An 18,833-nucleotide genomic window follows, 5' to 3' on the forward strand; every position below is an offset into this window, starting at 1 on the left:
TTTTCCTCTTACATGCTCCCTACTAGGGATTGAGCCCACAACCTGGGCATGTGCCCTTGACTGGAATCAAACCTGGGACCCTTCAGTTCGCAGCCAACACTCTATCCACTGAGCCAAACCAGCCAGGACCACAGCATATTGTTAACAAATGAATTTGCTGGCTATTATGTATAGGAGTACAATCTTATATCTGTAAGTACATATTTATATACGAATGTCTGGGTGGGTTGTATGTTTGTGTTCATATATGTGTGTGTTTGTGCAGTATATTTGCATTTGGATAGAAAACCTGGAAAGTAAGCCTCTCTAATTGTTAACTGTGGTTACCTAGGATGAATGGGAAGTGGAGAGAAGTGGCCTATAGGAGGAAGGACTTATATTCTTAATTAGTATAATTGTGAACTGTTTGCTATGAATTTAATTTTACAATGTTTATCCTTTGCTGTTTGCAAATATTTTATTTTAGCATAACATCACATGCATACTTGTACAAGCTTAAAGAGGAAAGTGCTCAAATGGAGTAGCAAACAATTAAATGCCTTTATTAATAACTAGGTGCCCAGTGCACAAATTCATGCACCTTGAAAGGAACTGTGGGCCACGAGGTTGCAGTGGGCACAGGGGCAGTTCTCAGCCCACCCTCTGTGCCCCTGCCCAGCCCCTCCTGCTGCAGCCCCCAGTTCCCTCTCTGCCGGCAGCTTCTGCCGCCTCTCCCACGTGCTGACAGTGTGGAGTGATTGGGGCTAGCACCAGCAATGGGTGCGAGTGGGAGCAGTGGTGGCTGCTGCCCCATTCGCCCCTCAGGAGCAGGGGGAGGTGGAGAAGCCCTCAGGGGTGATCAGGGTCGGCAGCCGCCACTCACACCCACTGACAGTGCCGAGCGATGGGGACCAGTGCCAGGTGCTGGCAGCCAGCAGTTGGCAGCGGGTGCAAGCAAGGCCAGCACTGGCAGCAGGTACAAGTGCCAGGTGGAACCATGACATGCGGGAGCAAAGAATTTTCAGTAACCACCAGAGGCTTGCCCCAATGACAGCAACCAGCGCCCCACCTTGGTCTGGAGCCCCCACTCACCTGCTCTACCATCCCACTGCAGCCAACACTCACCATGTTCCACACTCTGCCGCCTGCTACCAATGCCTGCCATGTTCTGCGCATTCCCCCTGGTGGTCAGTGCACATCATGGAGACTGGTTGTTCGGTTGTTCCACCGTTTGGTCTATTTGTATATTAGGGTTTTATATATATAGACTAGAGGCCCGGTGCATGAAATTCATGCACTCAGGGGGGGTCCCCCAGCCTGGCCTGTGCCCTCTCACAGTGTGGGAGCCCCACGATTGATCGCCCCAAAGAGGTAGGCCCCGCCCACCCATCCAGGGCTCCTCAATGGACTGCCCCAAAGAAGTAGGCCAGAGCCAGGGGTCCCGCTTCCGCACCACGCAGAGCCACAGGATCCAGCCGTGGGACCTCCAGCGTTGCTGTGCCGCACACACAGTGTCAAGCCCCCACCTACCCGCACGATCCCGCTGCGCATGCAGCCTCCTGGTGATCACTCGTTACTGCATGAGGGCATCATGGCATGAGGGCATCACAACCATTAGCATATTAGCTCTTTATTATATAGGATAGGTTAAGTACCCTCCTACCATACTTAATATCACAGAGTTAAAAATAGAACATATCGATTGTGAAGAAGTCTATACGAAGTTCTTTTAATAGAGGTTCCATCTCATTTTGAAATAATATAGTTTTATCATTTTAAGAAACCCAGCTGTGATGGGCAGTTAGAAGGAAGGAGAGCTCATCTACATTCTGGCTGCCATTTGGGAAAAGGTAGTGGAGAACCCTGGGAGACAGAGGACATACCATGGCTTAGATGTTTGGCAAGAAATGAATTTAGTGAGGAGGAGCTAAGGTTAGTTAATGCCTAGAGTAAGAGAAAGGCTCCCTTTTCTATTTTTTCCTGCTTAGCATCTAGGGACAGGCAGTAACTAATGGGACCAAGAACTGTAAGCCTGCTTATAACTCCAAAAGTAAAACAATTATATTTCCATCTCATATACTCATGTATTTCTTTGTCAGTAGAGGCAAACCTGCATTTTACATATTTTGCATTTGCCTGTAATGTCTTTACTCATCCTTTCATTTCAAGCTTTCTCAATTATCTATAATATATATATATATATATATATATATATATATATATGAGAATAAAAATTAGTTTCTGTATGAAATTCAAGTTGATCATCTATTTCTTTTAATAGTTAAGTTTACCTCATTTTTACTTATTGCTATGAATATATTTGTTTTGTCATTTTATGTTACCTTTCTTTTTGCTTATTTTAACATTCTAATTCTTGTGGTATTTGGGAAGGTTTGTATTTTTGTATAAATATTTTATACAACTCTTTTGTAACTTTATACAAAGGCTACTTCATACTGAGACTTCTGTATGCAGAGCCTACCATTATATAACTATCCCAGTTACCATCACCAGTGACAAAATGAGCTTATGTTCTGTTCTTTCTCCCTGTACTCACCCTCCTTGAGCTTTAGTATTATTTTTTTTATTGTCACCTTTTTAGTGCTAATTATGTTTTCACTCCAACACTTGTTTTGTTAATATTAAATAACTTTCTTTTATCTTCACCGGTTTTCTAGCTCCTATCTTCTTTCAATTTTTACTTTATTATTTTTATAAAACATGTTATATAAAAATATTTTCCATACATAAAACTTGTAAATGACTTGAATTTTTTGCCTAGTAACTCAGAGGATTATTTTTTAATAATAAAATCCCCATAACTTTATTAGTATATGTATCAATGTTGGTTTAATTTTTAAATTCTGGTTTAATTTTCCTTGATATATTGATATGCCTTTTGAATATGTAGATATAAGTCCTCATTTTTTTTTCAGAACAGTTTTATTACTGATTATTTAAAAATACTTGCTCTGTTAGATTTTCCCATCTAGAGGATTCCAATTATATACTATGTTGGATAACCTTTGATTTTTAGATAAATTTTGTCTTTTTAAAAATTCTTTAAAAATTTTTCTTTATTTCTCTCATTTTATTAGCTTATTTCATTTCTATTTTTAATATTCCTTTTTGGTTTTTCTGCTGTTTCTATTTTCTCCTTCACTCCTTCCATTCTTTTTTGATTATTTATTTCCTAAATTCTGCCAGCACATATTTTACCCATCCATGGGTGTTTGATCTCCTCTGCTCTGCATTCATATATATTTTTATTTATAATCTTTCTTTTTTTTTAATCTTTATTGTTTAGATTATTACAGTTGTTCCTCTTTTTTCTCCCCATAGCTCCCATCCACCTGGTTCCCACCCCACCCCATGCCATTACCCCCCACCTCACTGTCCTCATCCATAGGTGTACGATTTTTGTCCAGTCTCTTCCTGCATCCCCCACACCTCTTTCCCCTCAAGGATTGTCAATTCACTCCCTTTCTAAGCCCCTGATTCTATTATATTCACCAGATTATTCTATTCATCAGATTTTTTATTCACTTGATTTTTAGATTCACTTGTTGATGATATGTATTTGTTGTTCATAAATTTTAACTTCACCTTTTTCTTCTTCCTCCTCTTCTTAAAGAATACCTTTCAGCATGTCATATAATACTGGTTTGGAGGTGATGAACTCCTTTAGCTTTTTCTTATCTGTGAAGCTCTTTATCTGACCTTAAATTCTGAATGATAGCTTTGCTGGGTAGAGTAATCTTGGTTGTAGGTTCTTGCTATTCATCACTTAGAATATTTCTTGCCACTCCCATCTGACCTGCATAGTTTCTGTTGAGAAATCAGCTGACAATTGTATGGGTGCTCCCTTGTAGGTAAGTAACTGTTTTTCTCTTGCTGCTTTTAAGATTCTCTCTTTGTCTTTTGCTCTTGGCATTTTAATTATGATGTGTCTTGATGTGGTCCTCTTTGGATTCCTTTTGTTTGGGGTTCTCTGTGCTTTCTGGACTTGTAAGTCTATTTCTTTCACCAGGTGGGGGAAGTTTTCTGTCATTATTTCTTCAAAAAGATTTTCAGTATCTTGCTCTCTCTCTTCTTCTGGTACCCCCATAATTAGGATGTTGGTACATTTGAAGTTGTCCCAGAGGCTCCTTACACTATCTTCATATTTTTGGATTCTTTTTTCTTTTTGCTTTTCTGGTTGGGTGTTTTTTGCTTCTTTGTATTTCAAATTTTTGACCTGATCCTTGCGATCCTCTAGTCTGCTGTTGGATCTTTGTATATTATTTTTTTATTTCAGTCAGTGTATGCCTAATTTCTAGGTGGTCCTTTTTCATATCCTCGAGGGTCTCACTAAATTTATCAGCCTTTTCTAGAAAATTCTTGAAAAACCTTATAACCGTGGTTTTGAACTCTATATCCAGTAGTTTGCTTTCCTCCATTTCTTTCATTTGTGACCTGTTTCTTTGTCTCCGCATTTTGGCTGCTTCCCTGAGTTGATAGAGTGGCTTTGTGTGCTAGGTGTCCTATAGGGCCCAGTGGCTCAGCCTCCCCAGTTACCTGAGGTGGACACTCTTGGTGCACCCCTTTGTGGGCTGTGTGCACAGTCTTGTTATAGTTAAGCCTTGATTGTTGTTGGAATCACTGGGAGGAATTGACCTCCAGGCCAATTGGCTGTGAGGATCAGCTGTATCTACGCTGGGAGAACTTCTGTGCTGGATACACCCTTATGAGGCAAGACTTGCTTTAGTGGGGCTTTGGTGCTCACTGAATCTGCCCCCTGAGTGTGTCCCTTATGGGTCTGAGGAGTTGTAATCTGGATGGTCCCACTCTGACCCCTGGGTACACTGGCTCTTGGATCTCCAAGGCGGTGTTAATTTAGCCTCTGCCTGAGGCTACCCAGCAGGAGCTACGGAGAGATCTGCAGATTCCTCTTCTTTGTTAGGGTTTTGGAGGTGCCCAGATGAGGCCCAGCTGTGAAGCAATGCAAGCTGCTGTGGGGCCTTGGGCCTTCTTTTGGATGTTCTGGGTCTCTCTGACTCAGCTGCAGTTTGTTAGGTAATTTTAGATTTCAAAGGACCAGGCTGTTCATATGCAAACACCTCTGTGCACAGCTTGGGTGGGGCGGGGTCTCAGGGCAGAGCAAACATCAATGGCTTCCTGTCAGCCCTGCCTTAAGAGGCCCCCGGGTCTCAGTGTCCCGCGGTAATTGCTGCAAGCACCTCTGAAGGAAAGCCGCCCTCGAGTTCCACCTGATGCCAGACAGTCCAGTTTCTCCCCGTATGAGTCTGGGTCCCCAGAGTCTTGCCCGGAACTGGAGTTTAGAGCAGTCGGGAGCTTGTGTCTCCCTCCAGCTTGAAAAAGCCAGCCGCGTACTCAGTTGCCAGCCCTCTCCGCGCGTGCGCCTCCGTACCTCTGCACTTTACTTCTGCAGCTCCTCTGAGTCTCAGTGTGCTTTTCTCTTCCCTTCTAAAAGTAGAATTTCCACTTATCCAGCCTTCCTGTGTTTCTGGATGATGTTTGTTTTGTCTTTTAATTGTAGTTTTGAAGTGGTTGTGCAAGGCAGCAAGTTCAGGTATTTACCTATGCCGCCATCTTGGTTTCTCTCAAAAGTGTAATCTTTCTTTATGGAGATAATTTATTATTATATTTTTAATATCACAGTAAAATTTGTAATGAAAAATTTCATCTACTGTATGGCAATATTTTTCTGAGTTTTTTTTAATCTGTTGCTAAATTTTGATGCTTTAATTTTTTAAAATAATTTTGTGCTGATTATGTTTTGCTGTGTTAATTGGGTTACATTTTCCTGGACCACTTATTTATAGAATATTTTGTTAGGGGTGGGAAGTAGGGCAAGAGGAAATTCTAGGCTTTGTAACTCAAGATTCCTTTGCCGCCTTAGAGACATTTTGTTTCAATACATTATCTCTGTGTTGTCTTCTTAGTGGATCCCTTTCATTCTAGGTGTATTAGGGCTATGTATCTATATAAAATTAATATTATATATTTCAAATTCATACTTTTAATCTTGTTCTTTGTTAATACTCAATGTTTTTCTGCTTTCAGTTTCCTTATCTTACCATTATTCTATAGCTGCAGGACTTATTGATAAACTAGTGCCCCAGTGCACAGATTCACGCACATTGAAAGGAAATTAATTAGAAGGTGGCCAGTGGGGCGGGACTGGGCTAGACAGGCCAGACATGCCCTGGAGCCAACCTTTTGCTGTCCCTCTCCGGCCAGCCGTACCTAAGGCAGCATCATGGCTCGCAGGGTGTCTGTGGAGTGAGCAGCGTTCCTCCGCCGGTGGGATCCCTTGGTCTGGCCTGTGGGGATCAGGCAGAAACCAGCTATCCGACATCCCCTGAGGGGTCCTAGATTGTGAGAGGGTGGTTAAAGACAATTAAAGAACATTTTGAAGATTTTTAATTCATGAAACTATTTTTGTTCAGTTGACGCACATCAGAATTGGGCTCCTGCCTCTCTGGTTCTGGGGTGCATTGCCTGAGAACTGCAGCTGCCAACTCACCACCGCTCATCAGTTCCTGTGTTGAGCGTCTGCCCCTGGTGGTCATTGTGCATCATAGCTACCAGTTGGATGGTCAGACAGTTGCTTAGCCTTTTATATATATACTAGAGGCCCATTGCACGATATTCGTGCAAGAATAGGCCTTCCTTCCCCTGGCTTCACTCCCAGCCGCCTGGGAGCCGGCAAGTCCCTGCTCCCTGACCACTTGGGAGCCCACACATCCCCACTCCCAGGCCGCCCGGGAGCCGGCACCTCCTCGCCCTCGGACCGCCCAGAGCAAGGAGCTGGCACCTCCTCGCTCCCAGGCCGCCCGGAGCTGGCAAGTCCTTGCTTCTGTCTGGAGCACCACTCCAGTAGCTCCCTCTGCTGCCCTCCTTCCCCTCATAGCAGGCTTCACTCTGCCTGAATATGCAAACTAACCTCCATCTTTGTTGGGTTAATTTGCATATTCACTCTGATTGGCTGTGAGTGTAGTGGAGTGATGGTTAATTTGCATGTTTCTCTTTTATTAGGTAAGATAGGTTTTTTTAAAAACGACTTGCCTTGAAATACAATTCCTTCTATCTTCAAGGACAAAATGTTCAACAAAAGTGGAACATTATGTCAGTGGTGATTTTTTTCATTTATTTTATCTGGACTTTCATTTAAACTCTTCCCCTTTCCAAATCTGAAAGTGAGGACTAAAGTTATGCTCCCTCCCCATCCATCTCTCTCTCTCTCTCTCTCTCTCTCTCTCTCTCTTTCTCTGTCTTTGATTTTTATTCCAGGCAGATTCTAAAATCCCACCTTACAAACAGGACAAGACATCTTCCTGGGAAGGTGTTCTGGAAAGTACTTTTTTGCTAAGAGTGTCTGTTTTTACCCTGAGGTACAATTAACATTTTTTTTAATTGTGAGAATTATTTTAATTTAAATATTCAAATTCACATTTCAAAGGAAGACATTATGAAATATTTTTTTGGGGGGCAGTCACTTTAATATTTAAGCAACTTATCTTTCTGGCCATAATTATGAAAAAGGTTGCCTTATTGTGTATAATTTTTCCTCTGTAGTAGTCACATTTGGTCCTGCATGAAGTCAGAAGATCAAAGAAAGTCTCTATTTTGGGCAGGCTATGTCTTCATGCTGAGTCCCTAATTTAGACCCATTACACAGCTAAAAGGGGAAATTCTTCATGAATGGAATTGCTTGGGGGGGAGGGGAGAAAAAAAAGGAATGAAAGGAAAAGAAAGCCTATAATTATTGCTCTTAGATATGCGATGCAGATTCTTCTAAAAGTGTCTTTAACTTTCAAAATGTTTCCTAGTTTCCACGTTATCAGCTGGGTTCCGGGACATACCAACCCTCCTGAAACAGCAGGCAGCATCTTGCATGACATGGTCACATCTGTACTTTTCTGGAGAAAAAGATCTTTCGTTTTAATTAAATCCCAAAGATACAAATGAACGAGTTTAAGGAGTATGACTAGGAATACTACTAGTTTACTGTAACTGTGTTTCTTAGTGTTGTGGGATTTGTTCTTGCCTGGCGTCCATTTCCCCTTCTTTGGTGTGTGACTGGAGCTCCGTGCTCCTTTGGGGGCCCCCTCTCCTCATGCCCAGTCCAGGTGGAGCACAAGGCTCCGGAAGGTTGATCCCATCTCCTGCCCTCCTTGCCCCCGTGATTGGTTCAGAGTGGGCGAGTAGCCAGGTCTGAGAATTTGCTGCAACTACTAGGATAGAGGCACCTTCCTTTCAGGGGAGCTGCTGAACAGACAGAATATAAATCTGGGTCTGACCCGGCCTCCATGTGCTGAGGGCTTTCCTGAGTGTGAAGCTAACAGGAAATAGAGTTGAGCCAAGTGATGGAGGGAAACAGTCCTGACACCTTCTTGAGCCCCCGAATCCAGTGGTGTCCGAAGCATCTCCTTCTGTACTTTCCAGTTCTCTGAACCAAGAAACACCCCTCCGGCACGCTGTCACTTGTTAGTTTGTTTACTTAGGTGAGTTTGAGTTAGGAGTGTGTCACTTGAGTGACACAGACTCCTGGCTGACTGACATCTCTACTCCGTGTATTCAGATGGATTTTGGAATATGTGTGAGAATAGCCTCTGTGCAATTTGGTGTGCATAGCAATATACCAAGGGTCATATTTTAAGGAACATAATTGACCATTTTGCATATTTCAGTCCGTTGACATAAAATACTTTTTAAAAACTTTAAGTATCATTGGTATACAGTATTATATTAGTTACATTAGTGCCAGGTGGATAATATAGTGATTCAACGTTTTTGGGCCTTGCAATGTGATCACCCCACTAATTCTAGTATTCATCTGTCATAATAAACTAAAAAGACAATGCTGTTATTCTAACATGTAATGTAGCTTATATGTAATGTAGTTTATATTTTGTTCTTGGCCTCTCAGCTTTTGCTCCTCAAAAAAAAAAAAAAATGCCTTCCTGCTAAAAAATGACTGTTGAGTTCATTGAGCTTTGTCTGCTATCTGTGCTGGGCAGGGTGGATGGCCCTGTTGTAACCTGGAACCCAAAGAGGAGAATAGAAGAAACAGGACAACCTGGAGGGCACCCCAACTTCGGCCTCATAATTTTTCTTATTTAATTTGGCAATAAGTAAGAGAGAGAGAGAGCGCTTGTTCTGTTTTACTCAATGAAGTTAGGAGAGAGAACAAAGAATCATTTTGAAAAATCTGCTCCTAGTTTTAAGAAAATGGATTTCATAATTATCCAAGGTTCAGTCACAAAGAGGGAAACATTCTTACATATGCTCAAGTGCTTTTTCAGCTTTTGAGAAAATCAATACCATATTCCCATCAATGTTTGCTTGTATAAAATATTGACCCTAGAGACATTACTTTGGGTCCTTTGGTAAAAACGCCCATCTCCGTCGTCAGAGGGGTTCTAATTGTTTCCCCTCCCCTCTCACAGAAAGAGGAATGAAAGGACAGCTAACAGCAGAACTATATAGTTATTTTATAACTGGCACTAACAAATTTCGCCAATTACAGAGTCCATTCTGTAAGCAATGAATGTGTGGCTCCCAATTAATCTAGTGCACCTCCAGGCAAGGTCTAAATCAGCTGGATACAGCGAAAGCAATTTGCACACAGCTAAAAGCAAATTGGAAAATAAGTGTTCCACGCTGCTGCCCATCTTCCCCAGCCAAAGACACAATCAGTATTCTGGCAGCAGCCCTCTGTCATGTTATTTGCAGCTATCAATTTTAATTATAACAATTATTGATTAGTTAGGAAAGTGAATAATCTGAAACTCAAATAAATGACTGCTTCCTGCCTCTCAGGAGGAGGCGTTGCTCTGAGTCCTGCTTAAAGATCCCACCTGGAGGTCTGGAAGGTTCCCTCCTTACTCCTCCCTCCCCTTGTCCCGCCCTGAGTTTTGCAACTTGGGTTAAAGAATGCTAAAGCTTGGTTAGCATCTTGTTTCAAATCAGATAAGTTAGAGAGACAATTAAAGAAAATTTTGAAGATTTTTCATTCATGAAACTATTTTTGTTCAGTTGGGTAAAGATGGGAGAAACATTCAATAGGAGAAAGGAAGATAGAAGTCTGGAAAAGAAAAGAAAAATGGTCGCTATATTGTCAGACTGAGCAAGTAAGACTATGGTTTAGTGGAGAAAAAAGTGGGATTTAGAGTTAAAAGGCATGAAAGAATCTTTGCCTTAAGATTATTGCCACACTTGCCGAAACCGGTTTGGCTCAGTGGATAGAGCGTAGGTCTGCGGACTGAAAGGTCCCAGGTTTGATTCCGGTCAAGGGCATGTACATTGGTTGCGGGCACATCCCCAGTAGGGGGTGTGCAGGAGGCAGCTGGTCGATGTTTCTCTCTCATCGATGTTTCTAGCTCTCTATCCCTCTCCCTTCCTCTCTGTAAAAAATCAATAAAATATATTTTAAAAAAAGATTATTGCCACACTTATTAACTTTTTGATTTTAAGGAAATCAAATAATATCACTGAACCTTTGTCTTCTAATTTGTACAATGGGATGAGAGTAACGGTGAGAACAATGGTTTCTTCATTAGGTCGTTTTGTTTTCTAGGTGGAAAGGATTGGGAGAGGGGAGGCAATTAAGTGACACATTCTATTAGCAAGTGTTCTGCAAGATTGTTATAAATGTTGAGCTCTCTCCGAGTTCTATCTTATTTGTTGAATTAACCACGTCCTCCTATGACTCAATTTTCTCCTGTCAGATTCTGCGTGAAGGAAACCCCAGAGAGGTAGGCAGATATGGAGATGATAGATATGAACATAAATAAATTCATCTCTCAAGTTTATGAAATAGATGCATGCTAGCAAATTTGGCTATAAAGTGAATTTCTGCAAAGCAAATCCCATTTCCCTATTGATGTCTATTATAAAATCAGGTATATATTCATGGAAAAGAATTTCCCAAGATACTAAGTCAAAACTTGTTATAGAATGGCAGCATTTACTTTGAAGTGTGCTCAGAATTTTGAAGTATTTGGCATGATTTTCTCAGCTCGGGGACTCATCTGGAACCTATCTCTGCAGAAAAGGTTGGATAATAATGAAAAAGTATCAACAGCTATGGGAACGAAGCTCCCTTTCTCCTCTGGTCTCAGTGTTTACAAGGCTCATGAACCCGAGTTATAATAATGCATGTTGCTCGTAGGTGGTATGACCTAGCATGCAAAGTAATGCAGCTCCTTGAATTTCAGAGAAGATAATGGAAAGTCAACGACGTCTGTGCTTCATCACTGTCTTAATCTAAAAATTCAGCATATTGAGCTTATTAATAAAAGGCTACATAGAGCTGGGCAGCCCCAGTGTGGCACGCACGTTACGTGGTCCAGTCTGGTTGTCACATCCACAGTGCAGAACACTGGTGGTCGGTGAGGTTCCGGAGCAGGACATCATCCGACAACTAAAGCAGAGCCAGAACCTTGTTATTCTCAGCAGTTCCTACACAGGAGCAGCTACAACTCCAAAGAACTCACAGATCGGTTGCCTCCCGCCCGTGCCCCGACTGGAGCCAGGGATCAAACCTACAACCCAGGTATATGCCCTCGACTGGGAACCAAACCTGTGCCCTTTTGGCTGACATTCTAACCACTGAGCAACATTAGCCAGGGCTTGATATACCGATTTATTAAATGATAATGGTTATCTCCTCTCTTGGGGTTACCTTCAGCCTGATGGGGACCTGTAAAACTACAATGGCCTCATTGGCCGGAATGCAGTGGGCTGCCTGGGACTTGGGCAGCCTCACAGTGGCGGTATCTTAGGACAGGGAGTCATTGGGATGTGCCCCCTTCAAATCCTACGATGTATTTACTTTCTGCCTGTTGGTAAGATCAGTGTGGACAAGTACTCCCGCACACTAGACACAGGGAATGTCTCTTTCAACTGACATAATTACCCAGAGCAGCTGGACTGCTTTAGCATAAGATTGAAATAACCCAGTTAAGGCTGATTCCTCCCCCATTAACTTCTCAATGCCTCAGCTGTTCAAGGTTTCTGAAAAGAAAAAGCCAGGCTAAGTGCATTGTGTTAAATCGGGCGCTCTTGTAAGTGGCTGTGAACAGGTAGGGCAGGCCTGCGGTGAGCCTCCCTGATGGGGAGCTGGGCATCGTCCTCCCTACCAACATGCAGCTTTGCTTTTTGAGAAGCAAATACCCGAGTAGCACAATGAGGCTTCATTGAGAAATACCTAACAGCTATAGACGATGTGTGTGCAGAAGAGTTCAAGCCAATGCTGTGAGAACGAGAAGGACAAATTATTGAGAAAAGTGAATTCTCAGAGACTGAGCTATTCCGTATGCTAGTACCCCATCACCAGCCTTCAGGTGCCTGCTCTACCCAGTCATGACTGGACAGCATGAAGAGAGATTCAGAAAGTATTAACTCAGTCTTGTCTTGGTTTTGCCAGATACTATGATTGTTTACGTAATGTTTACCCAGGTTGGAAAAATTTGACACAAAATATTTTTGTTGTATTTTCTTTATGCAGCACTGAGTGCTTACTTCACTGAAGGTATTTATTGATCTGTTGCCTCATTTGGTAAGTTTGCCTCTTTTGTAAATAAAATGTTTTTATTGATTTTTAGAAAGGGAGGAAGGGAGAAGGTTAGAGAGATAGAGAAATAGAAACATAAATGAGAGAGGAACATCATTGATTGGCTGCTTCCTGCATGCCCCCCACTAGAGACTAAGCCCGCAACCTGGGCATGTGCCCTGAGCAGGAATTGAACCCTGACCTCCTGGTTCCTGGATCAATGCTCAACCACTGAACCACACTGGCCAGGCAATAAGTTCGCCTCTTACATGTCACATGTCAATTCCAATACCCACTGTATCCCTTCATAATTGCACTTAACAGATGGCTTGAGACACTCAGGCACCAACCACTGATCTGGCTGCTATGTGGAAGACTTTAGTAAGAGGATGGAGGCTAGTGGAGGTGACCTCTCAGTTGTCTTCATCTTTTTACCCTCTCTCTCTCCTCACTTCTGTCTTTAAGAAGGAAGGTCCTTTTCCTTTTTGCCAAGTTTGCCCATTCTTGCTCTCTTGCTCCTCACCCCTCTGTCTCCTTGGGGTCCTTATGCTCTTTTGCTTTAATTGTCAGCTCTGTGTTCTTTACTGCCAACTTTCCTTCTCACATGAATATGGTCAGCTCAAGCCTTCATTATCCTAAAAACATCTGAATTGCTCCACCTTTTATCATCGAGGCCTACTGCTGTCTACCGTCTCTCCACCATCAAACAGCTGGAGCTTTCTGTTGCCTCTTCTTCCTCACCACACCAGAGGAAGTTTTAACATCTGGTAATTTTAACATCTCTCTTCTGAGAGTGTGTCCTTGACTGGAGCCTGAGCTTGATCGGTTAAATGGCACTTCCCCGAAGCATATGTCCTTGACCGTCTGCCAAATCCCTAGCCCTCTCCTCTTTGGCTTCTGAGACCTGGTCTAATTGTAGTTCTCATACTTTGTGTTTTAACTCTTCTATCTCCTTGGTGGCTCTTCTCACCCCTTTTGCCCTCAAGTACAGATTTTTCTTTAGGCCACTTCTCTTTTTGGTTTTCCTTCAGGTTTCTTTCCACCTTAGGACTTCAACTGTTGTCTATGATGCCACTTCCAAACCTGTATTTCTAACTAATGACCCTTCTCTTATATTTCTAACAATCTCCTCATGGACATCCGGGAATCTCCCCCTGGATGTCTTTGACAGTCTTAAACTTAATAAATTGGAAACCCCAAGCCCCTTTCCTCCTACAAAATCAGCTTCTTTTCCTGGGCTCCGTGTCTTTCCAAGGTGTTACCTTCCACCCACACTCAAACCTTGGAGTCTTGTTAACTCCTTCTCCTAACTGTTCAGGGCTTCGTTACGTCTACTCTGCAATTTCTCATATACACCTCTTACTTTCTTGTCATCATAGTAGTTGAGGTTCTCATTTCTAGTTTTTATCAAAATAGCTTCCTGAGTCATGTCTTTGCTTCCTAGTTCTCTTGCTCCAGGGCACTTGCTACAGTAGAAATCTATATACTACAGTAGATATATACTATACTCTATTTCTCTATATACTCAGTAGGTCCTCCTATTAGAAATCATTAGGGATTGATAGCTTATGGGCTAATAAAAATAACAAATTAAATTAGGGAATCGTAAGTGATGATACACGCATACCATAAACATTTTCACTTAAAGCATATAAATATACATTAATTTTAGTACCTTTTGGGCCATTGATTTATGTTTTGCCTCATCTTTTTTGCATGAGCATCTCAACTGCATGATATCTTCGTGTGTTTTTAAAGTGGAACACAATTTAAAGAAAAGTTTTGAAGCAATCTAAGAAGATTCTCCTAAATTTTTATGTTATCCCCACCAATCATTTTCAATTTTCTCACCCACACCTAATTTGATGACATTAAAAAAATTCTCAGAGAAAGTAGTACAAATATTTTTCTTTCACTCTTATCAGTTTATTTTAAATAGTAAATAAATTATGTCATCATGATAACAAAGACACTTTGTATAAACTGGTTTCAGAGCAAACAACCTACTCTTGGTAAGTATACAATACAAGTGATGGGAACAGAGAGCCTCAGGTGTTCTGTCTAGAGAGGAGCTCATTGCTGACGAGATGAGCCACCTGTGTGCAGTGGCCAAACTTCAAGGCTGGGAAAGATCAGCTAGCCTGGGAATTCTCCTATTCGGGGGTCAGTTAACAGAGCAGCTACTGTATTGTCAAATTACCTGCAGTGAGCTATCTTTGTTTCTGAAATTCTAAAGAATACCACTAACAGTCTGTAGAGATACCTGACCTCATGGGAACCTTACCTTGAGGTGGGGGGAGCGTTGTTGGAGTCATACCCTATCCCCACACCAATAACTTATGCATTGGCAGACATGGCTACTACTCTCACATTCAGCTATCTTTTCAGGTTTTTTTTTCACAGAGATGTTTAAAAAACACATATGCAACTTAAACACCCCTCCCCCCGAAAAAAATCAAAATGAAGACATTTATACACATCTGATTTTAATGTAGAATTTTCATAGCAACATAATGCTTATTACTTAATGTTCAGTAACTTCAAAGCCGATTTGCCAATAAAACAATTGGGCAATGTTCAGATTTAGATGATAAGAACCTTGTTCTTGTATAATATATTATGATCTCGAGCCTTTCAATCTACCATAAATTAATGCCTCCTCTGGGAATTGATGTCATATTACCTAACTAGAATCACTCCTAGAGAGCAAAAAGAATACAGTGAGGAAAAGAAAATCATAAAAGAAATCAATCGTACTAATTCATGGACTAAAATATAATTTAGAAAAGTCTGACTTAGAGTTCCTCTGTGAAATGATTTTACTGAATCTCATCCTTGATGAGTACTGGCTCTGCCAAAAACCTAACATTTCAAAATTTATCAGTATGCCCAAAGCCAGCCCCACACCATCCTGAGATCCTTGAAAAAGTGCTCTCCTTCCAAATTCAAGCCCACTCACTGAGCACATGATTCCAGAGGGTCATTGACTAGTGGATGACGAGAGGTTCCGATTTCATTGACCTTAGAGAGTGGACTGTGAATTCTTGTAGGGCCCGTAGGCCAGGACTGGACAAGCTAGTGTGGGCCTGTCCCTTGGACCTGTGTCAGTGCTGTCACTGGGACTTCGGAAACATTTCACAATGCAGCCCTGAACTCTGGTGCACGGATGACTTGTTTTTCCGAAAGGAAAGAAGGCCGGCATTACTATGTAAGCAGAGGAAGTTGACATGATCTCATTTACAGGCCTTTCTTCAGTTTGTGTCTTGGGGGAAAGCTGGGGGTTGTGGGGAGGGTGGGGGTGGGGGTTGGCGATACACCTCTGCAGAATAGCAAGCCTTTTTCTTAGCCACACATGGTTGTCTGCTTCATTTTCCTCATTCTTAACCTTTGCCTTCTCCTTGGAATGAAGTGTGAAATATTGCCCAGGCTCTGCATTCTTTCTGTGTATCTTCCTCACAATAGTCAGGAAGAGCAGGGTTAAAAGATGTTTGTACACCCAGGTAATAACTCCAGCACACAGCACCAGGTCTGAGCAACCACTTCCAAGGAGAAGGAGTTAAACATAAAAATGGGCTCAGGAAAAAAAATGTTGGTTTCTCTCTTATACCATAGTTAAATGTTGTCTAATTTAAATTAACAGTAGAAATATCTTGTAAATAATAAAAGTCCCCAAAGGAAAACTTTCATTGAATAGGACTAATTACCTTTGAATCAGCCCTTTCTTGAAAACTGTTGTAATCCAAGCAGCACATTAATTATTGAATAATATTTAAATCTTTGTGAAGTAATTCAATTTACTACATTTTATATGGTGATGCTTTATTTTCCTTTTCTTTTGGTTGCTGTCCATATTGTAGAATGATAGAGAATTTTATAGACAAGATTATTCTGAGAAGAGTAGAGCTAGTGCTTTGACTGTTTGTAGCCAGCAATCAAATACACATTCTATTATGCTACTCACAAGACATTTAAGAAGGTACTTATCATAGTCTCAGTTGTGATCAGAAAACATTTTTATTGGTTTACTCAAAAAGAGAATGAAATAGATGTTTCTAAATGCATGGTACTAATGTCAGCTGGTGAGCTGGGGTTTTATCCATAGTATTCTATTCCTGAACTTCTTTCTTCTCATTCCCAAGGGAGGAGAAAAAAGAAGGGAACCATATAGAATATGGAGAGCGTTGTTTGATAATCTGTGTATCAGAACTACAACTCAATGAAATGTCATGCATACCTTCCTCCCTTTCTCTCTTTTCTCCTATTGTACTATCATACAGGAGCTAAAGAGGACAAAATCATTGTGGAACTCTTATTCTATCCTATGCGGCTTTGGCAGCTTACGGTCTTTTGGGAACTTCCATAGCATTCTGAGGCCCGTGGGATAGGTCAGGAGAGAAACTACTCACTTGCTTCTCTCTTCACATGCTGTCTTTTTTGTTTGTTTTTTAATCCTCACCCGAGGATGTTTTTCCATTGATTTTTAAAGAGAGAGTAGAAGGGAGGAGGAGAGGCAGAGAGAGAGAAGCATCGATGTGAGAGAGACACATTGATCAGTTGCCTCCAGCACATGCCCGGACCAGGGCAAGGGATCGAGCCTGCAACGGAGATAGGTGCCTTTGACCAGAAATCGAACCTGGGACCTTTAATCCCTAGGCCAATGCTCCATCCACTGAGCCAAACCGGCCAGGGCCACATGCTGTCTTTAAAGGGAATGCTAGCTTAATTCTTTTTTTTCTTCACTATTTAATAATTATAACAACACTAGAGGCCTGATGCACAGATTCTTGCACTGGTGGGGCCCCTCGGCCTGGCCTGCACCCTCTTGCAATCTGGGACCTCTCAGGGGATGCCAGAGAGCCGGTTTCTGCCCAATCCCCTCAGGCCAGGCCAAGGGACCCCATTGGCGCCAGTGGGGTCCCTTGGCCTGGCCTGCAGGGATCATGCGGAAACCAATAGTCTAACATCCCCCCATGGGTCCCGCAGTGCAAGAGGGCACTCTGCAAAGTTGCTTTCGCTCGGCAGGTCCTGCATTGAGCATTTGCCCCCTTGGTGGTCAGTGCATGTCATAGCTACCAGCTGGTTAGCTGGTCAGCTGGTTGGCCGGTTGCTTAGGCTTTTATATATATAGATACGAGCACTTCGGAAAACAAAATAGAGAAAAAGCCCATCTCCTTCAATAAAATTATCCCAACACAAATGGTATTATTGTGTTTTCTTTTTATCTATTGTCATCTAGTCTCTTTTAGATGATTTTTTTTTTTTTTTTACATAGTTTGTAATCACAGTGCTATGTTTTGGGTCTTTTTTTTTTTTTTTAACCATTAATCTGGAAACATTGTTTCATGTTTCTGTACAGTCTTCATATTTAAAGTAGCTGTACAATAGTTCAACAAGTAGATGGTCCATCTTTTACTTAATTAAGAATTCCTCCTAGGTTTTTAAAAATCTAAGTTTATTTTCTTTCACAGGTATAAGTAACACTATAATAATCACATTAATTCATACAGCTTTCTCTTAATATTTAAAAATGTCCTTAGACTAGGAACCCAGAGGTAGGTATACTGGGTCAATGGATTAGAACATTCCAGAGCTCTTAATACACATGCCAAACTGTTCTCCTAAAGGCCTGTGCCAATTTATACTGCAGCAATATGAATGAAAATTTCCATTTCAATGTGGTTTAGCTCACACTTGCTTTGTCGACTCTATCTGCAGCCTCAGGAAAGAACCAGACAGATATACCAGACTGTTCTATGCTTTGAGAAGAAAATAATATTGGTTTCAGGAATCAGCTTCACGCGATTGTTAGGAGAGAAAATTGACATCTTTCTCTGATAAGGTAAATCGGAGACCACATTATGCCTAGATGTTATTTTATTTAAATTCTTAGTATTTATTGTATTTCTACTGCTTATTCATGTTTTATAGGTATACGCTATTTTATTCATAAAGATATTTTGATAAAGTATTTTTACAGGAAAGTTATTTAAGTGTGGAAGCATGTGTCAGATTCTGACTCAGCTGATTATATCACTCCCTGCTCAAAAACCTCTAGATTCCATTACTTACAAAATAAATTCAGAATGCTTTATCCTGACATTTCAAGGCCTTTACTCCCTGGCCCCAAACTTCCTTCATCCTTATCTCATATTATAAGTTCTCTACACGCCAGTCAATCAGTGATACTTGCTGTTCCCCAAATAGTCTTTGCTGCCCTTGCTCACGCTGTGTCCTGCTCCCACCAAGGCTTCATTTTCCTGTCGAAATTATATTCTGATTTCAAGGTCTTCCC

At 41.5% G+C, this 18,833-nt stretch overlaps 1 long non-coding RNA gene across 1 annotated transcript; it reads left to right on the forward strand.

Moving 5' to 3' along the window:
• The first annotated feature begins 59 nt into the window (after positions 1–59).
• On the forward strand, positions 60–18,374 carry LOC129148704 (uncharacterized). Its single transcript, XR_008555666.1, has 3 exons — positions 60–192; positions 12,497–12,547; positions 18,257–18,374. It is a non-coding gene; the product is annotated as an uncharacterized LOC129148704 (long non-coding RNA).
• The last annotated feature ends 459 nt before the right edge of the window (positions 18,375–18,833 follow it).

The sequence above is a fragment of the Eptesicus fuscus genome, chromosome 4 (assembly GCF_027574615.1).
Source record: "Eptesicus fuscus isolate TK198812 chromosome 4, DD_ASM_mEF_20220401, whole genome shotgun sequence".
In the NCBI taxonomy this organism is placed as follows: Eukaryota; Metazoa; Chordata; class Mammalia; order Chiroptera; family Vespertilionidae; genus Eptesicus; species Eptesicus fuscus.